Genomic DNA, 19,911 nt, shown 5'->3' on the forward strand with positions numbered 1-19,911 from the left:
CTAGCTACTGCAAATGAATTCCAGCTGCATGTGTCACTTTATGCATCTGGCTTTACATGGGAACTGGGAAATCAAACCTGTGCACCTAGGTTTCACAGACAAGTGCCTTCACCATTAAGCCAGCTCTCCAACCCTCTAATCTACAATCTTTCTAAATATCTATATAGGTATGCCATATGTCTGTAATTGTAGAATGTATTATACAGTTTGGACTTTGTAATTGTACAAAGTTACTGGATGTTTTAAGTTCCAGAATTTATTCTGGTTAAAAAAAAAAAAAAAAAGCAAACAACAAAAAACCTCCTTATGGCATAATATACCCTATAAAGGACATAAATGAATGACTTATTTCAGTACTTGTTGAACTAAAACCCATTATAATTGGAGCCAGACCTATTAGCAGCTATGCCGTGGATCGTAGCATTCTGTATGCCCCACGGAGCAGATTCTTACAGTCTTTCATAATCCAAATCGGGCTGCAGAGAATGCCTAAGCACATGTGTGGCACCATGATTAGGACCTTCAGAAACTTCTGGAAATTCAGGGAAGATAAGCAGAGACAGGTAAAGATCATATTTCTATTTAGGCAGAATAACAGTAAGGTACATAAAAGGTAAACTAAACAAAGGGATCAACAGTTGCTTACTCCCGTTGAGACTCAAGCAAACCTGCCTTTATGCTGTTTTGTGTAGTCTTAACAATTTTCACATAATTGTTTCCTGTGCTATTATGTCAGACCCTAAAGATAGACATGCAGGCCTACAATTAAAACAAAACATCTGTTGCAAAAAGAAAGTTGCTGCTTCCTTTTCCTCAAATACATTTATGTTTAGAGTAAGAAAATCTTGGAAAATTGGTTTGTTTTTCACAAATAAAAGTAGTAAAAATGTCTTAATCGAATGAAATATATCTTTATTTAAATTATTCAATAGATTTATATAAAGGTATAATTTCACTTGATCAATATTTAGACTAAATAAGCAAATACCATAAAGTTTCTGTTTAATAATACCAAGAACGAAATCTAAAAATAAATAAGAGGGGTTGGAGGAGAGATGGCTCAGTGGTTAAGGCTACTTGCCTGCAAAGTCTGCCAGTTGGATTTCAATTACCGGTTACCCATGTAAAGCCAAATGCACAAAATACACATGTTTCTGGAATTCATTTGCAACAACAAAGGGCCTTGGCATCAGCACTTATATGATCTCTCTCTCTCTCTCATAAATAAATCAATAAAATATTTTTCGACTAATAATATAAGAATGCATTTACCTGCTGGTCCACTAATTCACAATACCTCAAACAAAGCCTTTAACTTAATACAAGTGACCTTCGTCAGAAAGAAAAATAAATATATAGAGGGATGGTTCATGTCCTGATCTATAAATTTATTTATTAACTAGGAAAAGTTGATTTATATATGCAACACCTAACAATAAACCATAAACATCAGTGCCTTTTAAATTAAGTTGAGTTAAAATAATTGGTATTAGTTCACAATTTTTATTTTTCTCTTTTCTTTCTACATGATAGTAATTGTCTGATGCTATCTACATAAATTCAACAATCCTGTGAATTTTTTTTTTTTAATTTTTTATTTATTTATTTGAGAGCGACAGACACAGAGAGAAAGACAGATAGAGGGAGAGAGACAGAATGGGCGCGCCAGGGCCTCCAGCCACTGCAAACGAACTCCAGACGCATGCGCCCCCTTGTGCATCTGGCTAACGTGGGACCTGGGGAACCGAGCCTCGAACCGGTGTCCTTAGGCTTCACAGGCAAGCACTTAACCGCTAAGCCATCTCTCCAGCCCTCCTGTGAATTTTTAAAGTGTTTCAGAATTACTCATTTTGGATGGATAACTACTTGAGATAAAGTTAAACTGTTTTCTCTTACCATATTCACATAAGGACTACAGTCTATTTCCTTATGTGAGAGGTTTATTTCTATTTTTTTAATTTTTATCTTATTTAAATTTTTTATTGACAACTTCTATACTTATGGACAATAAATCATGATAATTCCCTCCCTTCCCCCACTTCCGCCTTCACAACTCTACTCTCCATCATATCCCTTCCCTCTCTCCATTAGTCTCTCTTTTATTTTGATGTCATCATCTTTTTTCCTATTATGAGTGTCTTCTTTTTTTTTAATTTTTTATTTATTTATTTGAGAGCGACAGACACAGAGAGAAAGACAGATGGAGAGAGAGAGAATGGGCACACCAGGGCTTCCAGCCTCTGCAAACGAACTCCAGATGCGTGTGACCCCTTGTGCATCTGGCTAACTTGGGACCTGGGGAACAGAGCCTCGAACCGGGGTCCTTAGGCTTCACAGGCAAGCGCTTAACCGCTAAGCCATCTCTCCAGCCCATGAGTGTTTTCTGAAGGTATTGCTAGGCACTCGAGAGCATGAATATCAAGGCCAATTTCTGTCTGGACAGTCGCACTGTGAGGAGTCCTACCTGGCCTTCCTTTGGCTCTCACATTCTTTCTGCCACCTCTTCCCCAATGGACCCTGTGGTGGTTTGATTCAGGTATTCTCCATAAACTCAGGTGTTCTGAATGCTAGGTTTCCAGGAGATGAAGCTTTGGGAATTAACACCACCAGGATGCAGTGTATTGTTGGGGGCGGGCTTATGGATGTTATAGCCAGCTTCCCCTTTCCAGTGTTTGGCACACTCTCCTGTTGCTATTGTCCCCCTTATGTTGGCCAGGGGGTGATGTCCAATCCTCTTCTGATGCCATTATTTTCCCTGTCATCATTAAGCTTCCTCCTCGAGCCTGTAAGCTGGAAAAAAAAAAGCTGCTATTGTTTGCATGAATTCCACCAGCAATGTGAACCTGACTGCAACAGTCTCTGAGCCTTGGAGAGTGTGATAGAGAGGTTTTAGTGCTGGACAGTCCTCTGTCACTTCTCATCACTATGTTGCCTTTTGGGTCATCCCATTGGTCACCACCATCTGAAAAGAGAAGCTTCTTTAACCAAAAGTGAGGGCAGCATTAATATATTAGTGTGACATGAAGGACAGAGATTTCAGGGCAGTTTGGTGAGAATAATATATGCATTTAACCAGATAAGAGCAGGTTTTATACCCCTAAGGCTCATGATCTTCCCTGCCATAGGCTTTTTATTATGATTTCAGTACTAGGCATGTATTCCCTCCCATAAAGCCAGCCTGTAGTCCAATTAGAGAGCAGTTGGTTTCCCCTAGAGCAGACATGGCACTATTGCACCTGTATAATCATATGGCCTATCTGGACAAACATGAGGCTTCCAGTGTCCACTGTTTTCACCACTGATGATTTCTGTCTCCAATAGGGCTGCATGCAGTGCAGCTATTTCCAGCTTTCAGTTGGCTGTTTGGAAGAAGGTTTTCAGCTCAGTACCAGGTTGATTTCTCAGTGACTTTTCCACTCAGGCATGTGAAGTCTTCAGCAATAGGGTCTTACCATCTATTACTCTGGGAAATCAAGAACCTTAGAAATAGCCTGTAATATTTTGTAGGGAACAGGTACTTCCCTTGCAGCAACTCACTGGAAGGTATCCCATCTCTGACACTGAAAATTTTCTACTAGAAATCTATGGCTTCTGTATGTACCATTATCCAGAAAAGGCTTTCACATATCTTATTCAGAATATCTTGAGTTTTGATTGATCATCCTCCCACCCTTCTCTTACTCAATCTCTTCCCCTGGCCTCAGGCCACACCACTCCCTATAATCTGTTCCTCTTCTTACATATTTATAATATTAGCATGGCAAAAAAGCCAGTCATGGCGATCAATGTAACAGAATAAATGACCCAGATTTTAATCCAGGAAGCTGAGGCCATCTGATTTTTGACAAAAAAAAAAAAAAAAAAAAAAAAAAAAAAAGCCAAAAATACTCATTGGAGAAAAAACAGCCTCTTCAACAAGTGAATCTCATGATATTACACAGCTTTTATACAGTAAAGGACACTTTGTAGAGCAAAGAGAAAACCTACATCTGACAGGATATTAATATCTCAAATATACAAAGACCTCCAAAAACAAAACAATAAGAAATCAAATAATCCAATTAAAAATGGACTATGGAACTAAATAGAGAGTTCTCAAAAGAAGAAATATGGATGGCATATAAACTTCTAAAAAGGTATTCTACATCCTTAGCCATTGGGGAAATGCAAATTAAAACTACCATGAGATTCCACATTACTTCTATCATAATGGCTATCATCAAGAAGACATGACAATAAATGTTGGTGAGAATGTGGTAAAAGGGGAATCCTACTACACTGTTAGTGGGAGTGTACTCTGGTACAGCTATTGTGGAAATCAGTGTGGAGGTTCTTCAGACAGCTAAAATAGATTTACCATATGATCCAGCTATAGCACTCCTAGGCATATAATCTAATGACTCTTCTCAGTGCCTTAGAGATACTTGCACAACGATGTTTGTTGCTGCTCTATTCACAACAACTAGGAAATAGAAACAGCTTAGATGTCCCTCAACAGGTGAATGGATAATGAAGATGTGGTATATTTACACAATGGAGTTGTATTCAGCAGTAAAGAAAAATGAAATTATGAAATTTTCAGGGAAATGGATGGATCTGGAAAGGATTGTTGCTAGTGAGGTAACCCAGGCCCAGAAAGCCAAAAGTTACATATTCTTTCTCATATGCAGTTCCTAACTAAAAGCCTGTTTAGACTTTTGTGTGAGCTGGGATCCAAAACCTGGTAGCAGAGGCCAGTAAGTCAGAACAACACTATAAGGGAGGGAGGAGAGGAAAGGACTTTAGGGATTGATATTATATCTATGTAACTAGAAGAATAGGTTTCTTTCTTTTTTTGAAGATTTCATTTTATTCATTTATTAGGGATATAGAGGGGCAGGGAGAGAGATAGTGACAATGGGCATGCCACAGCCTCTAGCCACTGCAAATGACCTGCAGATGCATGTGCCCCATGTGCATCTGGCTTACATGGGACCTGGAGAATAAAACCTGGATCCTTAGGCTTCACAAGCATGCCCATTAATTGCTAAGCCATCTCTCTAGCCCAACAGGTTTATTTCTCCAAGCACAATGCACTCCAGGTTAATATACATTATAACATAAAAAAGTAATTTAGTCAATTTATTCTGCTGTAACAAGGTACCATAAGGTAAATGGCTTAAACAGTGTTTATTTATGACATTTCTGAAATCAAAGGTCAAATATTTGCTGATTCAGATATTTGTAAAGATCATAATTTTGGTCTTCCTTTTGCTGTATTCTATATGGTAGTAAAGAAAAAAAAAGTAGGAGATATCTTATTAGGGGATTTCACTCATGTAAATTTGGAAAGAAAGCAATATGGACACTCCTAAAAAACTGACTATAGAATAGCTGACATGTTATTTCAATACTGGGCATGTACCTAAAAGCTCTATGCCTCAGCTCAGAGATTTGCTCAACCATCTTTATAGCTGCTCAATTCATAATAGCCAAGAGCTGGAATCAACCCAGATGTCCATCATTAGATGAATGGATAACTAAGATGTGGTATATCTATATGATGGAATTCTACACAGCAGTAAGAAAAAAAAATGACACAATGAAATTTGAAGAAAAATGGTCAAACCTGGAACAGATCATTCTCAGTGAACTCATCCAATCACAGAAAGATAATCGCCACATAGTCTCAGTCATTTACAGCTCCTAACCTGAATCTACCCAAGTTGCTGACATACCTATCAAGCATCTCAAGGACTTGACAATAGGGAGGGTAGGTGGGCAGGGAGGGGAGGAAAAGGGAGGGGATGGGGGACACAAAACTGGGCCCAAAAGGTAATGGTACCATAAAATTCTACATCCTAAAAGACAGACCAAATGATGCTACATGAGTGACTGGGGAATAATGACCAATATCTTTCCAAGCAATACATGGTCTAACCTACTTAGCAGCAAACAACTTGATGTGATGCTCATACAAGTGCAATATTGGTGCATAGCCATGATGTGAAACCAACTGTTCTTGATTTGGCTAATTGATCTGCTCAGTGGAATGGAACCCATAGCTGGAGCTGGGAAACAAGTCAGAAACATATCCAACAATGAGCTTGCTCTCCATTAAAATCTCTCTAAAAAACAATGGTTATCACATTTACTTGGTGCTTTCTTTACTCTCCATTGGAAAATTTGCTTCTCTTTTGCAGATAAAGATAGATCCTAAGGAGAGAATCACCTCATCATACCTCAAAAAAGCCCCAGCTAAAACTAAGAATAATTGGGGAAACATGCAAGAATTCTGTTTTTTTGGAAAAACCGGAATGAGCACAATGGTGAAGGAGATAGACACAGAAAACAATCAACCACTACCAAACCAGATATCTAGAGTCACAGAGACACCCAAGATCTCAACACAAAGCAGATCTAATATGAACCCAATATGGCTTAGGGAAATTTGTGGAAGAGGGGGAGAAAAGAATGTCAGAGCCATACGTTGGGTCATGATACACAGAGACATTCCCTCCTACTCAAAATTAAAAGCTAACCTCACATGGCATGATTCATATACCCCATCAAGGAGGGTCTCTATGGAGAGGGTAGGACAGGGAGAAGGCTAACAATGAAAAAAAAAAAAAAGAAAAGAAAAGATGCTGAGAGATGATTAGTGAGAATATTTGGTCTGATGATCTTTGAGAATTTAGATATTCCAGTCCTTTCCTTTGTCTAAAAAAACATCGAATTCTTGAGGTTTACCATTGACTTTGAGTCATAACATTATATTGTGTTATTCTGTATTCAAGATCATATATATATGCACACACACACACACACACGATGTATTTCTTGAATTTAATTTTATTGTTTTTATTATTTATATTTTATGAACATGAAGGTGTATCATTTCACATTCTCAATACTTTAACATAATCTAAGAAGTGATCATAATAAGTATTGTTGATGTATTTTATTTAAGATTGAAATATTAGTTAGTCAGTGGTCTATAAAAATACACTTCTCAAACTATATGTGACTCTGCATAAAAATACAGAAACTTTAGAAGTTGAAGTTATAATTCCGTGGTGATGTGTTACATCCCATAATTAATTTTAATTTTTAGCTAAGAATTTTTTTCATAGGATTACAGGTCGGTAGTATCTAATGAAGCCTACATCACAAAATGTGGTTGCAGGCTCAAAAGATGACCTTGTTTTTATTCTTTAAGTTGGTTAATTTCACAGAAAGATCATTAGTTTTGCTTTTCTGAGCAAAATTGTGAGAATGTTCACTTTCCCAACAGTATCCAACCAAGATATTGTAATCATAATCCTTTCTTTCAAGCAATGTTGGTACCATGGCAGTTGAGGTCGTCTGTTGCCACCCTGGTGAACCATTATGTGGATAAAACTTCCCTTTAAGCTGCAGACAGTCTTTAATCTTATAATGGTTCAGAATTGTCTGACTGTAGTCTGTTCTTGGGCTTTCAGTGGAAGAGAAATCTACCCTGGGTCCCATGTTTTATTAACCTATTTGGATGGACAGATCAAAGTGTTAAAAATAATAAGGCCAGGATTTTTATTACTTTATATCATGATACAATTCTCCTACAGTTTCTGTGATTTCAGTTCCCACAGAGATTAGAACATTTTTATCTTATACTTGGTATTGTGCAAAATTAAAGCCTAATGTTACTCCCAGTATAAAATCTTAGCGTTCATTTCTAAAGACAAGAAAATAAGCCTAACAACATATTTTTTCTATAAATCAAAATAACAGATAATCACAAAAATAAAATTGAAAATATATTTTCATGATGACATCCCAGCTTTTAGTGACTATATTTTTATTCCTGATTTTTTTTCTTCCCTCAAAACATTCCAGATTCACAACTGAGTCACATCTCAGCATCTTTTAGTTCATTATTTTAGCTTTCCTCTTTTCTGTTCCTTTTTTATGAAAACAGCATAGGTCTATTTGGAGCCCCTGCTTGGCACCACTGCGGGGATTTAAACTTCAGCAAGTTCAAAGAAAACAAGGATTAGAAGTAGAAGCCTTGGATTTATATAGATTCTTTTGAAGAGCTCAAAGTAAGAGAAGCCTTGCATAGCTGGGGTGAAGGTTAGAGAGGGTAGAACATGCAGTCTCTGTACTCTCTTGGCCTGTAGTCCTTATATGCATTTGCTAAAACATCTCACAGAAAATGCTAGGTGAGTTACCATTTAAGGTTCTACCAGGAAAAGATTTCCACAGAATTTTTAAAAATCTTTACTAAAGGGAATATGTATAGTAGAGAACACATACATATGTCAAGTTAAAGGAAATGCCTAGGATACTGAGGCATTCAGACACTGATATGCCTTCTTGGACTAACATGATGGAGGACAATAAGAGGGTATCATAATGATTGACCCTGGTGTGTACGAGGTGAAGGGAGCCCAGTGGTCCTGCAGAGGGTAGCAGACAAAAGTAAAATCAAAGACATGACTCCAGCAAGGAAAGCTAGAACTGGCTATCCCATGCCTTCTCTTTGATCAACAATTTGTGGCACAGTGCAGTAAAAGATATTGAAGAATAATGAAAAAGTACAATGCATAGCTGTGACTTTTCCACTCAGCTTATTTTTCATTTGCTTAAATTAAGAAATGCAGTCAAGCCTGAGGAGATGGCCTCGCACTTAATGCTGCCTGGTTACAAAGTCTTTTGACTTGAGTTTGCTTGCCCAGTACCCACATAAAGCCAGATGCACAAAGTGGTGAAGGAATATGGAGTTCATTTGCAGTGAGTGGCAAGTGATCCTGGCATTCTTATATTCTCTGTCTCTCTGTCTCTGTCTCTGTCTCTGTCTCTCTCTCTCTTCTCTCTCTCTCTCTCTCTCTCTCTCTCTCTCTTTCTCTCTCATAATGAAAGAAAAATATATTTAAAAATAAAAGCATTCAGTGTAAGAGATAGAGAAATCCAATCAGCTAAACTCTCATTGGGGGATGTTGCTAATCTAAGTCACAAAATTTATATGGTAGCATTAGCTGTCTCCAGCTCTTGTCATATAAAAAATAAGATAGCACTGGGAGAAGGGATGTAAGTTAAAATGTGAATAGATTCAAGAATTTATAGCTGCTAAGTTATGGGGAAAATTATAACAAATGCTCTTGAACACATATATGAATAAAAAAGCTGTCTTCTTATTTTGTTCAGTTGCATGTATCTCCATGTTGCATATTAGATAACTATTTCAATGTGCCATTTATCTAACCTTTTATTCTCCCTTGTCATTTTACAGGGATTAGATTAATTCTTCCAATGTGTTGACCACAGACAATTCTTGTATTCAAACTTCAATTAACTAAGGAAAAGATTGTTTGATCCAGGAACCCATGCTGACACATAAATTACAAACAAAACATCTCAAAGTTATATTATTTAGTTAATCCCTGTTTTGTGTTTCTTTAGGTGACATTTTCTGAATCTGTTTCCTTGACTTTTATCCAAAATCAACTGATTTATCATAATTATATTATATTTACCTTAGTTTTAAAATTTCTGGGACCCAAATTTAAAATTACTCTTCAAGGTCATATTGGTATTAGACATTTTGTAAACTTTCGGCCCTCAATGACTGGTAGGACTATTAGAAAAATAATAGAATTGTTCTTGCTTGCAAGCTGACCAATATAAATTATGTCAATATATTTATTGAAAGAAAGACAGGTTTTCTGGGAAAGGGAAGGGTGTATTCAGAGTGTAGATGTTCATCTTAAATACTATTTAGACAAATATCACCCTCCTATACTTTAAGAAATTCTCTGTACTATCTGCTTTATGAGACTTAGAATGTGCCTACCATGAGAAGACAGCAGTCTATATTGTAAAAAGATGAAAACACATGCACACAAAAAAAGAAAAAAAAAAAAACTATAAGAAAGCATAGAACAACACCCAGTGTACAACTTACTCCACTACCCCTGGCCTTGTGTCAGTGTGCTCCAACATTTCCCTTGACTATGTTTTACTTTGCTAAATAAACTTCTCCTTAAGTTGTCTGTGTTGTCTGGCTAAATTTCTTTGACTAATTAATAACTAAGAGACCTACATCTGGTTACAGAAATAATATGATTCTGATAACTATTTCTATCCTTTGTCCAGCTTGCTGACAAATGATTGATATGAAGCTACAGAAATAATTAGCACATACAATTTGAAGATACTGGTGTCTCATAATCATCAGTTTCCTGACTTTCTTCGAACCACTGTTCTTTGTAAATTCTGTTGGAACCTATTGTGGTTTGGTTATAAGTGCCCTATAACCTTATCTGTTTCACATACTTGATTCCCAGCTGGTGGAATTGTGGAAACATTGCTCTGTATTTGGGAGGTGGAGGTGTGAGAAGGAGGTATGTCACTAGGGGATGGCTTTGGGATCATATAGCTCAGCTCCAAGCTCAGTCATTATACAGCTTGTTTCCTGCTGCTATGTAGATGTGATGGCCAGCTGGCAGCTCATCCTTATTGCTTCCTTCCACCTCATGTGATAACACTTGAGACCCAGGCTCTGCTTTGACATTCTTTCCCTGCCACAATGAAGCTTCCCCTTAACTCTCTGAAAGCTTGCTTCCCATCATCTGCTTCTGGCCATGTTTTGTCCTGGCAATAATAAAGCCAGTTAAACTTGAGAAGGTCTTAGGTATTTTCTCTTCTTACATACAAAATCCATTCTAGTACTCTCACCATCTCTTCCTTTTGAGTATTTTTCTTCCCATACTGGCCCTCTCACTCAGTAATTGAAAACTGTCACCATGTCCCATTACATATAGCTATGAGGGAGTTCCACTAATAAAACGATTCATTTTTTAATGCAGCTACCTTCACAGACATATCAATAGTCTACTATTTTGTGTCTACTGAGTTTTTGTTGTTGTTGTTGCAAAGTAGAATTTTAATTTCCAGCTGTTAAACCATTTAAAGAAATCTAGTTTTAGATGCCAGACATGGAAATGTGCCTAAGTCTTGAGAATTAAGAACACAATGGGTGGTACTGACTTGCTTCCAAGAAACAACTCCAATTCAGTCAGTGATAGGTATGAGAAGGAAGAGGAACAACATTGTCAAAATATGTTCACAGGAAAGGAACTGAAAAATAAATCCTGATATAAAAGACCCATCTAATGTTGACATGAGTTTAAAGCAAAAATTCAAGCTATACAAACACACAGATTGCTAATTGGGAAATAAAAACAAATGGTACATAATAGACATGAAGTAACATAGTAAAGTGACAGAAATGCTTATTAGGACTCTCTGAGAAGCAATGATTCCTCAATCTAATCTAGAATGAAATGACAGAAACAAACTTATATTTTATATATTGCTAATAATGAAAATCTAAAGCCTTCCTGTTTTGAAACTGAGCTGGGAAGTAGATGTAATTAAATTAACAGGAATAACATGGATTTTGTAAAATTAATAGGAATGAATGAGATCATTATTTCTGGTTCTACTTGTGTCATTATTTCTTTGAAAGAAAATTAAGTAAAATTGCTATAAATATAGAAAATTATTAACATCATCACTTGACTAAAATTCAAGAAGCCTAAAATACTTCTAGGAATATCTTTAATGCCAGCATTTCAGAGACTTAGGTAGTAAAGTCACTGAAAGTTCAAGGCCAGCCTGGAGCAACACAGAGAATCCCAGTAAGCCTGGGCTGGAGTGAGACTTTACCTTTGAAAAACAAAATTTAAAGAAAAAAAAAGTATTTGTAGAGTTCAGGAATATAAGATACACAGTGACAGACAATGGAACATGATCTCATCACAATATTGAAGGAAATAGCAATATTTTCAATTTTAGGTAAAACTATATTCAGTTTTATTTTGAGATACTGAATTTTAAGCACAATTAAAATAAATCTTTTCTATGGAAAGTTTTGTTTTCACCATCTATTATGGAGTAAGGGGAGAACATCTGAAAAGTAGGGCCCTGGAGAGGGTGGGAATAAAGCCTTAGTTTAAAAGACTTTTTCTTTTTTTTTTTTTTTTTTTCTGTCTATGGCCTGTACCTATGGCCTGTGTGGTGGCTACCCACATTGATCTGTTGATCAGAGAGACCTAGGTCCCCAAATCAAGACAAATTTCTGTCAAAACACTTGATTACCTGCCTGAGGCAAAAGCTAAGACCCTACTGTTGAAGACATCATATGCCGCTAAAATAGAGCATAGAGAGACCTGGGTGGAATTCCGAAGAGAGCCAGTCCCCAGACAGTCAGCCTGTCCAGTGCTGTAAAGCACTACATGAGCTACTGGGGGAAAGAGACTAACAATGGTCTGAGCACCCAGAGCTCTAAACTACTCAGAAGCACACACCATGACAGGATGTATAGGCCAGTGCAATAGTGGCACATGTCCTCAATGAGTAAGCAACAACTTTCTGATTGGCTAAGGGATTGGCTTAATGTAAAGGAACCCATACTGAATTGGGAACCAGATCAGAATCCTATGGAGACAAAGCTTATGCTCTCTAGGGTCAAGTTGTAACGAGTCTTTGGCTAAAAGAGGGGTTACATACCCCAAATTCTTCCTGAATAAATAATGCTTATCCCATTTAAAATATGCTGACTTCAGTTTCTGTTGGAGAATCTGTTCTTCTTTTTCAGAAGGTAGCGAGACTGGAGGAGATAAACTACCACTAACACTTCAGCCAAGGCACACCTGAAACCATAGAGGATTTCAGGAGACAAACAAGAGCGCTGCTTCCATGGTGAATCTGATAATCAGTTCCAGGGTGAAGGAGACAGACCCTGAGGATACTCAACACCCACCAAAGCAGAGATCCAAAGGCTTCTAAGAGCTCATCAATGAAGAAGACTTAAAACTCACCCACCATGGCTTAGGGAATTTTGTGGAAAAGGGGGCAGAGAGATTGTAAGAGACACAGGTTGAGACATCATGCCCAGAGACATTCCGTCCCCCCAAAGTAACTGACTAATGCTCCCACAATGCATAATCCACAAACCCATGGGAAACACCTACAACCCCACTGGAGTGCTCCAAATGGAGTGGGAGCAAAGAAGAGAGGAAAGATGCTGCCAACATGTGATGTATCTGTATGAAATATGTTGTTAATTATAATATAAGAAAAATCTTTAAACAACAATTCTCTATTTTGCTGTATAGTGTGATAGCCACTGGTGGTGGCACATTACCCAATAGTCAACCTACCATGCATGATTATGCAAGTGACCCTAATTTAACTTAGTGTGTCAAATATTATATACAAATCAAAAATAAAATAAGGCATGGAATTAGATATGTATTACAAACTAAAAAGATAGGGTTTGGAGGGAAGGATGAGAGAGGTTAAATGGATAAGACAGGGGATCAACATGAATTGTATGAATGTATGAAGTACTGAGCTTCTCTTTTCAGATGGTGTTGACCTCTGGGATGACTCAAAAGGCACCAAGCACCATAGTGCTGACAAGAACTAACAGTGGAGTGCTTAGCATTGAAACATCTCTAGCATACCTTCCAAGACTCAGGGTACATTGTGAAAAAGCTGGCGTGAAGAATGTAAGAGCCAAAAGAAGGGTAATACTCCTTGTATTGCACTCTTCAGACACAAAATGACCTGAACGTCCATGAACTCACAAGGCCTGACACTGCCTACACAATATCAGTACAATAGGAGGAAAAGATGATGACATCAAAATAAAAGAGAGACTGAGTGAAAGTGGGAGAGGATATGACTGAGAGTGGAGTTGTCAAGGGGAAACTGGGGTGGCGGGGGACAATGCGTTATCATGGTTTATTGTCCATAGTTATGGAATTTGTCAAGAATAAATAAAATCAAAAGAAAAAAGAAAAAGAAAATATTACTTAACAGATTCCACTTTTAATCATTAGAGAAAGCTTAAAGAATCAGTTTTGATACAAATATGACTATCTCTAGAAAAACGTCAATCAGAAGTTTGAATTAAAAATAAGAGGTATTTTCTTTTGATGTATTATGCATGTAGGTGAGATGAGTGTCTAGTGGTGATGGGAGATATTTTGAAGAGCTTAAATTCTTCTGAATTGTTTCCCTCTCTCTATATATTTGTAGATATATTGAATATCAGAACAAGTATATCACCTGAACAGTGCTGATGCCAGGATGTTTCTGGATGGTATCACATACTAAGCTATGGGATTAACAGACCTACAAAATGAACCCAGAGACAGAGATTAACACTTTGAAACATACATTTCACTTTTACAGCTCTGTGTGTTTATGGCCTCTATCTTCTTAATTAATTATCCAGAAGTAGTATTTTTCATTGAAACAATCCACAGCTTGTTTTAACTCCAAACAACATGTTGTAATTTCCCATTGTCTGAATTTCTTTAGCAAGTATGATCTTAATGTTTTTTTTTTAATGTGTATGTGTATGCTTTTAATAACTTTAGTATGCCACATAAAGGTCTTACAAGACAGTTGTATTATTTAAAACCCCTGAGATTCAATCCCTGCCTCTGTCTTTCAAATGATAGACTTATCAGTAAAACACTAATAGCTGTGTACTTGTGATCAGTAAGAGGAGTCTAGGAAAGGAAGGTAGGAGAAACAACTCCCATGATTCAAACTAGACTAAAATTATGGAAAAGACGACCAGATACTACCATGTATAAGATGCAGGAATTAGGGAAGCTGTAAAGAAAGAAAACAGGGACTTCGATATTTGAATAAATTATGGTAGAAAGTTAATCAATTTGAGGACAAGACTGAGATCTTGAGAAGGGTCATCTTGCAGTTATCTGTCTTACTAGTTAATGGATCATATACTTTTGATCTTCCAATAAAACTCTACTAATTAATATAACTCACATTTATATCTTTGCAAATTACAGGAAACAAATACCAGGTTTAGGAAATGAATATGTATGATCCTGCAAATCAGAAAATCCTAGTTCATAAACATGATTTCACTCAAAATAAAACAATGAAAACTAATTTTGAAAGAAAAAGGCATAAATTCAAAGTTTTGGGCTGGAAGATGGCTTAGCGGTTAAGGTGCTTGCCTGTGAAGCCTAAGGAACCATGTTTGAACCTCTAGATCTCTCTTAGCCAGATGCATGAAGGTAAGGCAAGCCCAGGGCCACACATTTCCACTAGGTGGTGAAAGAATCTGGAGTTCAACAGTAGTGGCTGAGGCTCTGGCACTTCAGATCTCTCTCTCTCTCTCTCTCTCTCTCTCTCTCTCACTGTCTCCCTCTTTCTCTAAAATAAATTAAAAAATTTTTTTAAAAAGTTCAAAGTTAGGTTGTACTGGTTTTCAATTTTTTTTTATTTTTTTTAATTTGTTTATTTATTTATTTTTTAATTTAATTTATTAGTTTTCATTTCAGTGAATACAGGCAGTTTGGTACCATTATTTAGGCTCATCTGTGATCTACTCCCTCCCATTAGACCCTCCTTGTTAATGAAAATGGGTCGTGCATTGTGGAGTTAGCCCCCAGTTATTAGTATGATAAATGTCTCTGCAAATCATGACCCAACATGTAATTCTGACATTCTTTCCGCCCCCTCTTCCGCAAGATTTCCCTGAGCCATGTTGGGTTCATTTTTGGTCTGCTTCAGTGCTGAGGTGTTGGGGGCCTCTGAGGCTTTGGCTCTCTGATTTGGTAGGAGTTGATTTTTCTCTGCGTTGATCTCCTTCCCCTTTGTGATGGTATCTGGTTCACAGGAAAACATCACCCTTGCTAATTTCGCCAGTTGTCCTTAGTTTCAGTTGGGCCCCTTTTGAGGTGTGTTGGGGCAGCTCTCTTCTTAGGATCTGCATCTATCTGGAAAAGAGAAGCAGATTCTCCAACGGAGAGTAAGTTAGCACCCGGAAAATTGAGATAACACTTACTTTTTTGATAGACAGTTTGATAGGTGTAGGCCCTCTTATACCCCGTGATTGATGGTAGCTTGATATTGTAGAGTGGGCTTGTGTTTGGGTATGGTTCTGACTTGTTTCCCAGCTCCAGCTATGGGTCTAGTACCACTGAGTGGATCAGTTAGCCAAATCAAGAGCAATTGATTCCTCACCATGGCTGTGTACCACTATTGCACTTGTGTGGGCATCACATCCGGTTATTTGTTGCTAATTAGGTTAAACAATGTGTTGCTTGGACAGATCTTGGTCATTTCCCCCAGTCGCCTATGTAGCGCCTTCTGGCACTAGACACGCTGACTATCTGGGGACTGACTCTCTCCTGGCTTCCAGCCATGTCATTCCATTTTACACGTCAGCTGTGTATGGAGTCTTCAGCAATAGGGTCTTATCACTGGCCTTTGGTGGGTCATCAAGTACTCTGACAGAAGTCTGTCATTGTTTTGGGAAACCTTGTAGGTTTCTCTGATCAAAAGCTCATTGTGGATGGTAGGCCCAAGCTGGAAGTGGGGGTTACAGGTCAGTGTCCACTAAGAAATTGAGGAAAAACATAACTAATATACAAGAGTTAGAGAGGAGAGAGATAGAGGGGAGAGGGGGAGATGGAGGGAGGGAAGATGTAGGAGATTTAGGTCAGTCTTGATCCTACCCTCTCCAGTGTCTTGTGGTTCAGGTGTTTCCTGTAAGGGTCTAGTGAAGGTTCAGCCATTTGGTCTGTCTTTTAGGAAATAGAATTTTATGGTACCATTGCCGTTTGGGTCCGGATTACTGTTTTCCACCCTTTGATTCCCTCCCTGCCCTCCCATCCATCTTATTGTCTAGTCCATGAGGTGCTTGCTGGGTATGTAAGGCATCTTGGGCAGATTCAGTTTAGGTGTTGCAGATGAATGAGACTATGTGTCGATTTTTTTTCTGTGATTGGGTAAGTTCACTGAGAATGATCTGTTCCAGGTTCAAGGCAGCTTAATAAACACTGAAAATAAGACCTAAGGTTCAGAATTGGTGTAATTGATATGAATGAGCATATATAAAAATATCAGAAATATTAAAGGTTTATCAAATAACAGATATTGACAGTGAAGAATATGATTACATTTTCAATAATTTGTGAAACTTTACTTAGTAATGAAACTTCACTCCACTGAAATTTCCTGGAGTGAATTCAATTGTCTGCAACTGAATGCTAAAACACAACATGCAATGGGGTAAAATAAATGTGGAATAAAATTGTAATGTTCACGAAAGTGGATGTGGTGGGATCTATTCTGTTATTAATTTATACATAAAAAGTATCTTATGATAAGAGATTTTTTTCACAAATAGGCCCTTTTATTTGTCACTATTAGAAATCTGAATTTTAAAGCCAGGCGTGGTGTCACACGCCTTTAATACCAGCACTCCGGAGGCAGAGGTAGGAGGATCGCTGTGAGTTCAAGGCCACCCTGAGACTCCATCGTGAATGCCAGGTCAGCCTGGGATAGAGTGAGACACTACCTTAAACAAACAAACAAACAAAAATCTGAATTTTAGGAGCCAGGCATGGTGGCACACACCTTTAATCCCAGCACTGGGAGGCAGAGGTAGGAAGATCACCATGAGTTCGAGGCCACGCTGAGACGACATAGTGATTTTCAGATCACCCTGAGAGACCCTACCAAAAAAAAAAAAAGAAAAAAAGAAAGAAAAAAAGAAAAAAAATATGAATTTTAAACAGACTCTTGGACTGGTGGCTCCATCACATCAGCTCACTCAACTTTAGCCCCGTCTCCTCACCGGCAGCTTTTCCAGAACTACTTCCTCCACCATGAAGCTCCATGAGTTTTCCCAATTCAAATTTGGGCTTCTTCAGCATTTTTACTTTTCTAAAGAAGACATCATGAAGAGGGTGAAAAGACTGGCAAGCCTTTTCTATGTCTTTTCCAATGCTGCCTGGAATCAATTTATTAACCACTTCTTTCAAGTCACTTGTCTGCACCTCTCGGGTCATGATTTCCATCATCTTCTTCGGGATCTGGCAGACCTGTTGGTGCTGCGCATAGGATGTCTTGTGGATCTGGTTGTATTTTTTACTAAAACCAACACAGAACAGGCAAAGCAAATATACCTCGGTTGTCTTGACATAAACGTGAGCTACGGTCATGGTCTGCCACTTTTTTGAGCATGGAACACATTTTGTTCCGGGTGAGATCCATGCCATGGAAGTTAGATAGTTTTTGCCCTGAACATCTCAGTGATGAGCTTGAACTGAAGGCAACTTCGTTATTCTGCAGATCAGCAAGGCTCATGGCAAAGGCACACCCCTTGAGGACACCTGAGGCAATTTTGGTTCCTTGAGTCCTGGTGACTAGTGTTTTTCTAGTATTTTGAATATTAAACATAACTGGAGCCTTCACATCATAGCAATCTTTCTTAGAAAATGGATCAACCACCTTCTTCTTGGCTCCCTTCCTGCCGCCTTTCCTAAGGTGCTTGTTCTTGTCAACTGCCATTGTGCTGCTCAGGGAGCCAAAAGGCTGATAAGAGAAATTTTAAAGTTATAACAAAATGTTCTAGCTGAGAAAAAATATCATTGGAGGAAAAAAAAAAGTCCCATCCACATAAACATATAAGTGTGAGTAGATTTAGTACATAAAAAAGTTAGATTTTCTTTGACAGGAACACTAGTGTGTGAAAGACTGTGTATGCAGCAGCTTCTGGGATTAAAGCAAAGCAAAAGTAGACAAATTTGGAATTGTAAACCATATATATATTTTTTTTCCTTTTTGGGTGAAAACCTTATTTCTATATAGAAATATAGCAAGAGAAGTACGGTTTTAAATAGGAAAAATCTCTCTTTGTAGTGTCAATTAGAAAAGTTGTTATTCCTCCCTATCTTAAAATAATGTGACTTTTTGCCTGTGTACAGTTGAAAAGATTATTGGGGTTGGAGGAAGGAACGAGAGCCTGTATCAAGAAGAAAGCAAGTAGTGTACCCAAGAGTCAATAAATGCTGTTCAGTGGATTTGTTCATTCAAAACTAATGTTTTATAACTTTTACTAGTTTTAAGTGGAAAAGATATGACATGTTCTAAACAAAGTAAACCGATACTTTAGTCTTCTGTTTATTATTTCTAAAATATAAGGTATTGTAAAGAATATACTTGCATTTCATATACAAAACAACATACTATTTTGATCATCAAATTTCATGGATGAGCCAATTCTAATTTGAATATTATTGGTTATGGTAGGCTTATAATATACACAACTCAGAGAATGTGACTTGGTTTCTAAGGTTGAATTGATTTGTCAAAAATGATCAAATACAAGATCAATGAATAGTGATGTGCTGCATAAAAGTACACTAGAGTTACTGTAATATAACAATCAGCAATGACAAACAAAAATATGGAAGTCAAAATAAATGACTAACATACTTGAACACATACTTAGGGAATTTGCTGCAGATTTATTTAGCTGGGATGCATTCAGCAGGAAGTTGTAACAGACAGCAGACCTCACGTACACATAGATGCTTCTTGCAGGCACAGATCTGTGTACTCATAAATGAAAGGAGATCAGAAGTTTTCTTTCCTATTTATGTCCTCAAAGATACTTTGAATTACTTATTTTCAGTATAGTAACAAAAAAGACTTAACAGGATTAAAATTTTAGAATTGTATCTCTTTGTTATGTTCAATAATTTTTATTCATGTAACAAAATGTTTATGTTTAACTTATTATTTACTTTAATATCTGAGGCAATTTTGGAAGTTATTTTATATCTATATTTTGATAGAGCAGTAGGGTGGTATTAAGAAACTAACCTAGAAAGATCAATCAAATCGTTTAATTCTATTAAATTTACAATCATTAAATATGAATTAAAAGTTTTTCTTTTTTTACAAAATCATGTTAAAGATGCTTAAATATGTCTAAACTAGTTTCAATAAATGTTAGTTTGGAAAACTGCATATCTATAGACAGAAAATTGAATCCTGGCTCCTGTGTCTCATACTGAACAAATTACCACAGATGCAAGAGCTGACTAT

At 37.3% G+C, this 19,911-nt stretch overlaps 1 pseudogene; it reads right to left on the bottom strand.

Annotated features, from left to right (window-relative positions):
* Positions 1–17,586: 17,586 nt before the first annotated feature.
* LOC123459404 lies at positions 17,587–18,369 on the bottom strand (annotated as a pseudogene).
* Between the last annotated feature and the right edge of the window lie 1,542 nt (positions 18,370–19,911).

This window comes from Jaculus jaculus, chromosome 3 (genome assembly GCF_020740685.1).
Source record: "Jaculus jaculus isolate mJacJac1 chromosome 3, mJacJac1.mat.Y.cur, whole genome shotgun sequence".
NCBI lineage: Eukaryota > Metazoa > Chordata > Mammalia > Rodentia > Dipodidae > Jaculus > Jaculus jaculus.